Below are 12,311 nucleotides of genomic sequence, written 5' to 3' on the forward strand. Positions count from 1 at the left end.
TAACACGTTTTTAATTGATTTAATTGAAAAAATCGAAGTTTATTTCCATTGTTATATATATATATATATATATATATATATATATATATATATATATATATATATATATATATATATATATATATATATATCAAATTCTTTGATTCCTAATTAGGCATAATTTTGCGATCAAAATTCTTGGTTTTTATCAAATACATACGTTAATTTGTACCATTTTTATTTTCACTTTTTATACAATAATAAATAAAAGTTGATTTAGATTTGTTAATTATTTACAACAAAGTTATAAGTATATTAAAAATCATTTTGTAGTTAAAAAATCATTATATTTAGATTTTGGTTTATTTTAGTAGCCTGCAGATGTTAAAAAAATAAACAGTCTTCTTTTTTCATACTGCAGACTTTTGGTCCACCTCTTCTGCTGCAGAGGTCTACAGATGTGGTCTGCAGACTGCAGACATTTTGCCTCAGAAAAAACAAACAACAACTTATGCTACTTTATAGTTTAACAAAACTCAATTTTTAAAGTACAAGCATAACATAGTAGTAAAATGAGTCGTTTCAATAACAGTTTGAGTAAAATACTAGTAAACTATAAGGGGTATAGTTTAGCGGTTCAGTTCATACTATAACGAGAACATACTAAGATACTATAACAGAACGAACATACTAAGATTCTATAGCACTACTAGAAAAAAGCCCTTTAATGACGCGCAAACAATGACACGCGCTGATAGACGATACGCATTTGTGCGTGCCCTAAAAAATAATGTCAGTTTTGCAAAATATAAAGGATAGAGGGCACCGCATTTGTGCGTGCCCTAAAATTAGTGTCTGAAAAGAAAAAAAAGAAAAAGCGGAGGGCACCTTTCATAAAATGTGTGTCATCTAAGAGTGTCGCTTTATAATTTTTTAATGGAACATGCGTTTTAAGCGGGATTTCACCCGCCTATACTGGATCCCAAAAATTAAACCCCCCCGCCTCTTCCGATTAGCAAGAAAAAGCCCTACGGCGTTGGTCTTCATAGCAGCATCGCACCACCACCCAACCTCCGATCTCGCACCGCCAACCTTTAATAGCTAAGCGGGAAACGAAACCCCCAAAAATTAGAAAACCCCGCCCTGTTCTCATCTTCCTTCGTTTCTACTTTTCTCTTTTCCATGGTTTGGCCTAATGATGTTCTGTGAATTTGTCACACCCCAAAACCGGAACGGCGGAAACGTTCTGGGGTGGATGACGTCATGTCAAGTATCACAACACATGCATATAGTAATCAAAGTACAACAAAACATTGCATTAATAGAATAATTTTACATGGTTACATTACATAGTATCAAAGTAATACAAGCAAAATATATAAAGTGCAGCAAGGTACTTAAGCCATCTTCATCAGCAGCTCCGGGGGATGTACCTGTCTAATTGCTGACCTGAGATTACAAGTTATTTGAAAAGCGAGTATCAGCATTTTTACAAATGCTGGTGAGTTCATAAGTATTTAGTATCATTTAGTCAAATAACATTAATAGGTAGTAGTTTAAGTGGTTTCAGTGCATCAGTGTTCTTTCCAGAAAATCCTATATTTTCTTTAAATAAAGCAGCCTTCTACCAAGACTGTTCAGTGTAATGCGGTCAAAGGTAGTTTTCCCTCAATTGCTATTATTATCAAAATACTGAATTTGATTATTAAAGAAAGCAAGAGATATCAGGGAATAACATATGCCTCAGCAGTGAGGACTGCTGACTAAGGCAAAGAATCATAGACTCCAGGAAGGTATCGAACTATCGACACGCCTGGTTCAATCTAACAAAGGGGGAACACAGACCCCAGAAGGTACCAAATGAAAGGTACCTAAAACAGTGAATATAGACCGAAGACGATACCAGATGAAAGGTATCTCTCACAAGGTCAAAACAAAGACTACAGACCCCAGACAGTATCAAATGAAAGATACAGCTAGCAAGGTCGAAACAGAGACTATAGACCCCAGACAGTATCAAATGAAAGATACAGCTAGCAAGGTCGAAACAGAGACTATAGACCCCAGACAGTATCAAATGAAAGATACAGCTAGCAAGGTCGAAACAAAGACTATAGACCCCAGACAGTATCAAATGAAAGATACGTCTAGCAGGGTCAAAACAGTGTGACTCTGAAAAGTGACATCAACATACAATGTAAATTGCTGACGAAATACCGTTACCTTAAAGCCATGAATTATAAGGCAACCCAGGATACTCGTAACCATACTGACTAGAGTTCCAGATGCCCTACAAGCATCTATATAATGTGACATTTGTCACCCCTTGGCTTGGTGGGCCGTGGACTGTAGCTAGCACTCAGGGTGCGGGGTTGTCAATCCCGTATAGGCCTATACACACAATGCCCGCTCTCCCTACAGGAGACTCTGGTTACCAACTAGACGACGGAGAAGGCCGCGTCCCGAAGATGCATCCCAAATAGAGGATAGTGTGTTTCTAGAGGTAAATGAGTTTCTAATGTAAGTGATATACTAGAGGTAGAGACTTCCAAACAGTGAGTAGTGTGTTTCTATGGTAAGTGTAGAATAGAGGTAGAGACTCTTAACTGACTCGACTAGAGAATTTCCTGTATGTCCATACTCATACACATAGTATATAACTAATGAACCAAACGACCTTCGGACGGCTACCCGATCCCACCAGACCACATCTCAACGAAGAAAAGGAAATAGGGCAGACGAGCCTTCGTAAGTCTTTCAATCATTACTTATATGTATACCTATATAAGTACAGACATACATCTAACTAAGACTGAGTGCGTTTCAAGTAGAAGTGATCCTTATGAAGTAGAAGTGTCTATCAAGTAAAGTAGAAGCGGTCGCAAGTGAAGTAGAAGTGTCGAACAAGTATAAGCGTATCATGAAGTAGAGGCAACAATAAGTGAAGCAAAAGCGTATCAAGTATAAGTGAAGTAGAGTTGTTATCAAGTATAAGTGAATAAGAATCGCATCGCTAAGTAAGAGCGTGAATAAGTATAAGCGTCATCAGGTATAAGCGAAAGCATTACAGAGTAGGAGTATAAAATAAGTATAAGCGAATCAACAATAACTTCAAATAAAAATATACGTAAAAAAAAGGAATCTTAATGATAAGCCTTTACGAACAGAAAATTTCACACTTTGTATTCTTTTGTAAAATATGTTTGAAAATCTTGGAAAATCTTTCACAAACCAGTTTAGAATGAATTTAGTTTAAAAGGGTATAAGTAAGAGTTTTAAAACAATTGATGAAGCGTTAAAGCGTCCTACTCGGTAAAAACAGTGTATAGTGGCAAAATCTTGTGCATGCGGGTTATCAATCACATGTGATTGATATGATAACTGGCATGTTTAACTTGTAATCCCCCCTATAAAACATTTAAAAACATTTAAAATGTTCATTCAGGGGTATAAACTCACCTGGTGTAAGTAGGTCCGATGAAAGTGCCGTTTGGGCGTTCGGGGTCACGCAAGGACTTGAACACACACAAGGACCTATTTTAACATATGATAACATATGTTCACATACAATTAGCATATAATATACTAAGTAAACAATTATACACACTCAAAGGAGTGGAAAACACTTTTGGTTGAGTGTTTGGGGTCCCGGGTAGTGTTTAAGGGTGCTAAGGGTCTCTTATCAGTTGTGGAACTTTGCTAAACTCAAATATCAAGTGTGTAAATGGGTTTAAAGCATCAATATGGACCAAACAAGGAGTTTACAGCCCAACCTAAGGGAGTTTACGGCCGTAAACTCCCAAGGTCATATTCTTGGGTGTTTGATGCTTCTAGCTTGTTCATAGAATTATTCCAAGCACTTTTCCTCAAAGGCATGAGTGGGTTTGAGGCCTCTAAGGGTATGTTATAGGAGTTTATGGACTAGGAACTATCCCAAGGGAGTTTACGGCCGTAAACTCTCAATCTTTGAGTTTAGTGAAGTTTTAAGCCCCTATTGCCTTCTTAGAATTTTCTTATGAAGTTTGATGCTATTTTGGGTGATTAAAACCAACATTTGAGGGGGTTTTGGGGAGTTTACGGCCTCGATAAATGCTTGGGCCGTAAACTCCAAGAAATCCCTCATTTTCCTTGTGTTTAAGCCCTTAAATCCTTCCTAGCATTTTATAGAGATAGCCTATGGTCATTTGGGGGGCAAAAACTAACTTTTGGGCATGATTTAGGGTGTTTACGGCCTTAACCTTTGTCTGGGCTGTAAACTCCTTTCTTTAAATCATTTTGGAGTGTTTCAAGTGTCTAAACTCAAGAGGATAAGTCCCTAAATTATGTAATAAGCCCTAGGATGAGTTTGGAGTGCATTTGGGACCTTTATACAAGATTTTGAGGTGTTTACGGCCTAAGCTTGTGCTTGGGCCGTAAGCTCTCCTTTTTCCTCTAAATCCATGAGTTTTTATGTTAAAAAACCCCTAGCCTAATTCCCCTAATAGTTTCTAAGCTTATGGACAAGTTTAAAGGCATGTTTGGCACCATTTTAGGGGTTTACGGCCCTAGAATGTTCCTGGGCCGTAAACTCCTTATACCATGCCTTCTTGGATGATTTTTGGGCTATAAACATGAATCACTTTGTTTAGAATAAGCTAGGGTAGGCGGACTTACAATTTGGAAGCATTTGGTTGCGAATTCGGGGCGAAAACGGGTCTAGAGAGAGAGTGTAAAAAGTCTCCCATTTGACTCCACTCACCCATATATAGGTTTCACAGTCGGGGCTCAGTGGAATTTTACCCGATACTGCCGTTAAACGGGGCTTTTGGTCGCACCCGATTTAGTGGTCGTAATAATAAAACTTGACATTTTCCAAATGAATGAAAATGTGCTGTCCTGTGTTTTTATTTCCTTTTATCACGACTTAACGGCATGTTAAAGGTAATCAAATGGAATGTTTATTAAATTGATGCCCTCTAATTAACAGAACTTTTATACAGTGGAATATTCGGTTAACGGTAACGGGGAAATGTAACGGGACAACTTGGGTTGTCACATCATCCCCCCGTTAGAGGGAATTTCGTCCCGAAATTCAGGTCTAGGCAAGGAAGTAGGTATGAACTGCCGTGTAGACGTAAGGGAGTACTTCCTATACGGTTGCCCTTGCATTCCCAAGTGATCTCTAGTCTGTGCTTGTCATTCTCACAGACCTTCACACACGGGATGCGGATTTCGTCTAGTGTAGTTAGCGGGTTCCGACTGGTGTATCTATGAAGTCAGGGTTCTCGATGGATTCTACCAAGATGAGTGGGGCACGAAGAGTGTTGTCGGATAATCGCATATCAAGTCTAAGAAGTGGATCGGTCGAATGTGAATCTTGTGGTATATCCGAAAGTAGTAGTGGTCTGAAAAGGATTGGACCAAATTTCCATGAGGATTCTCGGATGGTCCTAAGCTCTCGGAAAGGGGTAGAGCTTTTCAGTACTCAAAACATAATGTACTTCTATGGAAAGATCATCACTGGCGTGATCGCCATTCCGAAGTTCCTAACGTTCTCTCTCGTACTGGCAGTGTAGTCCTTCGGGTTGGTTCTTAGGAATCTCAAGTGGTCTTCAGTTTCGTGTTTTCTGCCAACTGGCTGATAAAGGCTTCCTAGATCGTCAAGTGGGTTGCGCGACTATGGTTATCGGTTTGCTATAGAGTGTCTATCCCAAGCTTGTGCAAAATGGACCTGCACTAACGACGCTTGAGATACGGAAACCCTGAGGATCGGGGAGATAGGGTTTCACCAGACGAGTGTCGGACTATCTCGGGAGGTGGTTCTACTATCTCTGCTTGAGACAGTATTCGTGGAACACCTTTTAGTCCAAGGAATCTCTAAGACTATGGTTTATTCTAGCGTGGAAAATGCGTGCTCCTGCATAATCCCTCGACTAACACCAAAGCTGGTGTCGAGTCCATAATCTCTTCGGGATTCGGGTCCTGAGATTTAACGCAACTACTTTCGCACTTGACCAAGTATTCTTGGCTGCGAAGGTTATCCTGTGGTTCTCGGTATCCTAGTGTTTACTTCGGAAAATATAATTCATCGTCTACAGGGCGACGACGATTTCCTCCTTGCGAGAGGGTGGAGGATGATAAGCACTACCTGCCTATAACTGGGTGGGCAAGGTGCCTGAGTAGTCAGAGCATCAATTACAACTACTCTTCCGAAGGTTCTAAGTTTTCTCGGTCTAAGTCAAATCTAGTGGGCATAGGGTCTCTTCACTCGGAACTTTACTAGCTCAATCCGCAGTAGTTCTCTTGATTTCGGCCCCTATGTTATCGATTAGGGTGAAAGTGTTTTACGAAGAGGTTCATGGTAGAGCTCATGCTTGGCTTAACCGCCAATACTTGATGGATGCCAGCAATATACCTGGTTATAGTGGTCAGCCTCATGAGTTCTATTCTCTGGGTTCACGAACCTGATGTGCGAGGTGCGACGGATTTCACAGGGAAATCTAAGGAGTATGCTCCGGTTGGTTGTCGTCTTCTAAAGTATCTGCAGTGTCCTTCGCTTCGGTGTTCATCTGACTACGAGGGGTCGGTCCATAGCGCGGGGTACCCTCACTTGGGTACTTTGGAAGGTTTGAGATAAGAGGGACGATTGACGGATTGCATTAGATGTGATTATTTGTGTTAGGTTCGGGTTCGGGAGAACCTTTATTTGCCGACAGGGCTTCGGAGAAAGTTCTTTTTACACAGCACTAAGGGCGTACACACGGTTGCACGAAGTCAAACCATGATCAATAGAGTCGTCGAAGTTGGCACACTTCGACATGATATAAAGTGAAGATCGATAGAGTCATGTGCCGAACAGGCACACAAGTTCTAGGCGTCTCGGGTTTCGTCCTATGTATCGCTACCGCGGATACTTGGACCGATAGAGTCGACGCGGAACTATAGAGAGTTCTAAGTGTTTCCGAACAGAGTATCTTTTCATGAACGAATTCTCACAAGGCATTTCTATAATCGCCTCACATATACTAGTCAAGTATATTTAAGGTGGGTAGGACTGTTGACTGAGCGACCCCGCCCTAAATCCACAACCAAACGAGGAACAGGAAATGAGGCGGCATTCGCTCACTCTAGGTCTATCCATCTTAAATATACATGGCCGTAGCGTATATGTTCAGCCATTATAGTTTTACCTAATGGATTTTAAATTTTATAACAGTGCTGCGACTTTCGCCTTACTGGAAAGAATTTGCATTTGAATTAGTCTTTTATTGTTCTTAGCTTAGTTATCCGAGATCGAGAGACGTACCAAAAATCTACCGAGTTCCTTGACGTTTCCTCCTAAGCGGTAGAGTTAGGCTCCTCCTGTGCCTTTGTTGTTTCTTTCATTTGGGCAATCCCTTTTAAAGTTTCCTTTTCCACCACATCAGTGACAAACTATGTCGGTTGCTACTCTAGTGGTTGGTGTAATAAACTCCACCGGGGCTCTGCAGGTACGGGAGGTGTGCCCCTTCCTGTTGCATCTAAGACAGTGAAGTTCCCGACAGACACCATGATGATGGTAGCTGCACTTGTCGCAGTGGGGAAGGTCTCCTAGGTATGGTCTGCTTGAAGTTGGGAGGGAAGGGTTGGCAGGAGTTGCTTCTGCTTGTTGCCCTTCGAAGGGTCCTTGGGCCGAGGTACTTCCTTCCTCCATCTTGAGTTTTCTCTTTAGTAGGTTCGTTTGAGGTTCTTGGGAGACTGGGCATGGAAGTATTGGTTGTTGCTGTCCATTGTCAGGATCGGAATTCCCGACAGGGCCCTTGCTAACATTGGCGGTGTTAGCATTTAGGTGAGCCATGACAGCTGCTACGGCTGTTGAGACCGCAGCTTGGAACGTAGCTTCATCGAATAAGAGAGTAGGTTTCTTGCTTGGGGGCTGATTGCGCTTCTTCGGTGGCATGGTTTTCCTACATGGAAAAGAATACAAGATGATAAGAGGCTATAGCTAACCCTGGACATTTCTATCCTAAATGGGCCAGGCCTAAATTTTCCCGTGCCTCGGGTACTGGTTGTTTGAACGTTGACCTACATCCCTATGATGTAGTCCTGGTAATCGAGGTAGGAGTATGAGTATCGGAAAAAGGCCATAAGATGCGAGTCGTTCCTACTAAGTTACCTTTTATACTGGGATAAGTTTCACTCTCCGGCCTGGAGAGATATGAGAACGGTTCGGAACAAAACTTGCGGAAAGAGAGACTCTCAAGGGCAGATGGCTAAAATTCTCTCATTAGAGATGCGGGGATCCGCCCTATTCGTGTAACTAGCAACGGGAAACGACGATTTACCTAACACATAGCGTGAGTAGTGTAGACACTAACTCACTAATTTGTATTATTTTAAGGGTGTATTAGCGTGAGGAACACGAGGAAAAGACAATTCCTGGGTTCCATGTACTGGCTCCCTCGGTCTGCCTCGTGTTTTTGACTGGAATCGGCGTTGGTTTCCTCCGGGTAGTTTCCTAGGGTTCTCTTCTCGTATGGACATATTGAATTTCTATTCCGCCTTCCTTCTGATTCCAACTGTGGGTGTCATCACTTCATGATGGATGACTGAGAATCTCCGAAGTTTAGGCGAATCTCTCACCACTGTCCTTAAGAGAATATGGGCACTTGATGCATTCAATAGTCTCGACCCAGTTCATTCATTTCCGAACAAGAAATCTTCTCAATGAATCTTCTCGGGGTCGGAATTAACTCTTCTGTCAAGCACTGAAGTGGGTAGGGTTTTCTACAGGGTTCGCGCGAGAATGGAAATGTCTAAAGAATCCTAAGGGATTATTAACATTTCACTGTATGATCCATATCGAGTCCTGCTACGATTACATAGGGTATACAAATCATATATAGCTTAGATCTGATAGGCCTTCGAATATGTGATACTACTCCAGAACCACATCCCAACGAGGAAAAGGAAATAGAGCGAAACCACACATTCTCAGCCTATGGGGTCCTTATTATATATAACCTTGGGAGTACACCCTCTGTAGTTGTAGGTATATCAATAAGGATCTTTTTAGTTATTCACGCAAGGTTGCTTATGTATTCTAAAATACCCATATGGTATTTTAACTCTTGTTTGTTTTCTTATCTCCTGAATATGATTTCTGGGATTAGTGTGGATCTTTTAGCGTTCTAAAATACTCCTATAGTATTTTAACTTTATGTTTCGCTCTAGAATTCCTATTTGGTAAGTTTCAGATCTGCTGCACACAACTATCACTCCCGAGCACACGTTCATCGCATCTCGGATAAATGTAGTTGATAAGGTTACATTTATCCCAGCTTACGATTACATAACTGCCTAGGTTTGACTGTAGTGCTCAACATCCGAAGACTTTTATTATTGTTCTTCTTGTGATACTTTTGTTCAAGTGTTTAGATTCTGGATGTTATTATACTTTGGTAAAATATGGTTATATTTTAAAGTATAATTCTTGGTCAGAGTGTTTTATCCCATTGTATTTATAGGCTGTATATCTTTTATGAATTGATATACTTAGCTCACTATAAACAATGCTCTGATACCAATCTGTCACACCCCAAAACCGGAACGGCGGAAACGTTCTGGGGTGGATGACGTCATGTCAAGTATCACAACACATGCATATAGTAATCAAAGTACAACAAAACATTGCATTAATAGAATAATTTTACATGGTTACATTACATAGTATCAAAGTAATACAAGCAAAATATATAAAGTGCAGCAAGGTACTTAAGCCATCTTCATCAGCAGCTCCGGGGGATGTACCTGTCTAATTGCTGACCTGAGATTACAAGTTATTTGAAAAGCGAGTATCAGCATTTTTACAAATGCTGGTGAGTTCATAAGTATTTAGTATCATTTAGTCAAATAACATTAATAGGTAGTAGTTTAAGTGGTTTCAGTGCATCAGTGTTCTTTCCAGAAAATCCTATATTTTCTTTAAATAAAGCAGCCTTCTACCAAGACTGTTCAGTGTAATGCGGTCAAAGGTAGTTTTCCCTCAATTGCTATTATTATCAAAATACTGAATTTGATTATTAAATAAAGCAAGAGATATCAGGGAATAACATATGCCTCAGCAGTGAGGACTGCTGACTAAGGCAAAGAATCATAGACTCCAGGAAGGTATCGAACTATCGACACGCCTGGTTCAATCTAACAAAGGGGGAACACAGACCCCAGAAGGTACCAAATGAAAGGTACCTAAAACAGTGAATATAGACCGAAGACGATACCAGATGAAAGGTATCTCTCACAAGGTCAAAACAAAGACTACAGACCCCAGACAGTATCAAATGAAAGATACAGCTAGCAAGGTCGAAACAGAGACTATAGACCCCAGACAGTATCAAATGAAAGATACAGCTAGCAAGGTCGAAACAGAGACTATAGACCCCAGACAGTATCAAATAAAAGATACAGCTAGCAAGGTCGAAACCAAGGTTGTAAAAATCGCTTGACGGTAGCTCGACGGTCGACTGGTGTTAAGGGATTAATTGGTCTTGGCGGGGAATAATCGACGATTAATCGGGGACCATAGATTATTAATAAAATATTTAAATTAAGTAAATATTAATATATCTTAAGAAAAAAAAGTACTTTAAAATTAGAAAATAAGAAAAATTGTAATTTGGAAATACGAAAATATGAACATTTTGGTATAATATTTGAAATTTTGAAATATTGAAAATTTTGGAGTAAAAAAAAGTTGGTTTTTTGGGCTATAAACATGAATCACTATGTTTAGAATAAGCTAGGGTAGGCGGACTTACAATTTGGAAGCGTTTGGTTGCGAATTCGGGGCGAAAACGGGTCTAGAGAGAGAGAGAGTATAGAGAGAGAGTGTAAAAAGTCTCCCATTTGACTCCACTCACCCATATATAGGTTTCACAGTCGTGGCTCAGTGGAATTTTACCCGATACTACCGTTAAACGGGGCTTTTGGTCGCACCTGATTTAGTGGTCGTAATAATAAAACTTGACATTTTCCAAATGAATGAAAATGTGCTGTCCTGTGTTTTTATTTCCTTTTATCATGACTTAACGGCATGTTAAAGGTAATCAAATGGAATGTTTATTAAATTGATGCCCTCTAATTAACGGAACTTTTATACAGTGGAATATTCCGTTAACGGTAACGAGGAAATGTAACGGGACAACTTGGGTTGTCACAGAATTCCATGAGTTATCACTTTGAAATATGGAAGAAAGGATCTATGGGACAAATGGGGAGCTAGGGTTTCCGATTACAGTGTTTTTGTTGTATGAAAGCATTGTCGCTCAAGTTAAAACACGCGAGAAAGAAGGCATCACTGCTTTACCAGACCGATCACTTTGTTTCTTCTCCCTGAACAACAACAAGTATGTTTTGTATACTCTCAGTGCTTGCTGGCCTCTCCAAAAATCGACTATGTCACTCACCTCGCCTCGCCTTTCCGGCAACCTCTTTGGTCGCTTCTCCTACAATACCTTATCTTGTGACTACTTTAGTTTCTTTTTATCCTGTAAAGAACTGCTTCACATCGCTATCAAGAACCACACTTATTTCATATCCAACTCCTTTCAATCCATATAAAATCGAAGATAAATTATCTTCTAGTCTTCTATCCATTTCTTCAACAAGAAGACAACCAAGAAAAACTGAAAGGTGCGTTTTAATTAAGACTCATATGCATTTGTCTTGTCAAATTCATCTGTTTCTTTGTTAATTTTTGTTTAGTTTTCCAATTTGGGGGTAATTTAGGTTGTTATTTTTAAGTACTGTGTTTCGATTTAAGCCTCACTCATTTTTTATCAAAGTAATTTGGTGGTGATTCACCGGTGTTGAAACGAAGAACATTATTGGGACCTAATTATGTACTCAATCTGGAAATGAGAGATCTGAGGTCTTTAACACTTTCTTTATTTCCATTTATATTTGGAATTTGATGCATCGACATATTGAATTTGTATGGAACCAATTATTGGGGTAACATAATGCCCACCAACTGTTTGATGAAATGTTCGGTTCTTCTGACAGTGAAAGAAGTCATATTTGTTTGGTTTTTTTCATTTTCTCTTTGTTACTTATGTTCTTATTAGGGATTTTGAAGTTCTGGTTGTTCTTCATCATACAGGTGTTCCTCTTTGGGCAGGTTTATATGGAGAAAACTTTGCACTAAGTTCAGTTGATGGAAAGAAAAATAAGATGGATAGTAGTTTCTAATGATTACCACATCATGAGGAGGTTAGGTTTCTTTTCCAATTTTCTTCTGTCACTAACTGCTATATATCCCTTCCTGCTTTGTTTTTCTTTCTGCAATAAAGCAACAACTTCCTCTATTTTATTAT

This window comes from Lactuca sativa, chromosome 8 (genome assembly GCF_002870075.4).
Source record: "Lactuca sativa cultivar Salinas chromosome 8, Lsat_Salinas_v11, whole genome shotgun sequence".
Classification (NCBI taxonomy): Eukaryota; Viridiplantae; Streptophyta; class Magnoliopsida; order Asterales; family Asteraceae; genus Lactuca; species Lactuca sativa.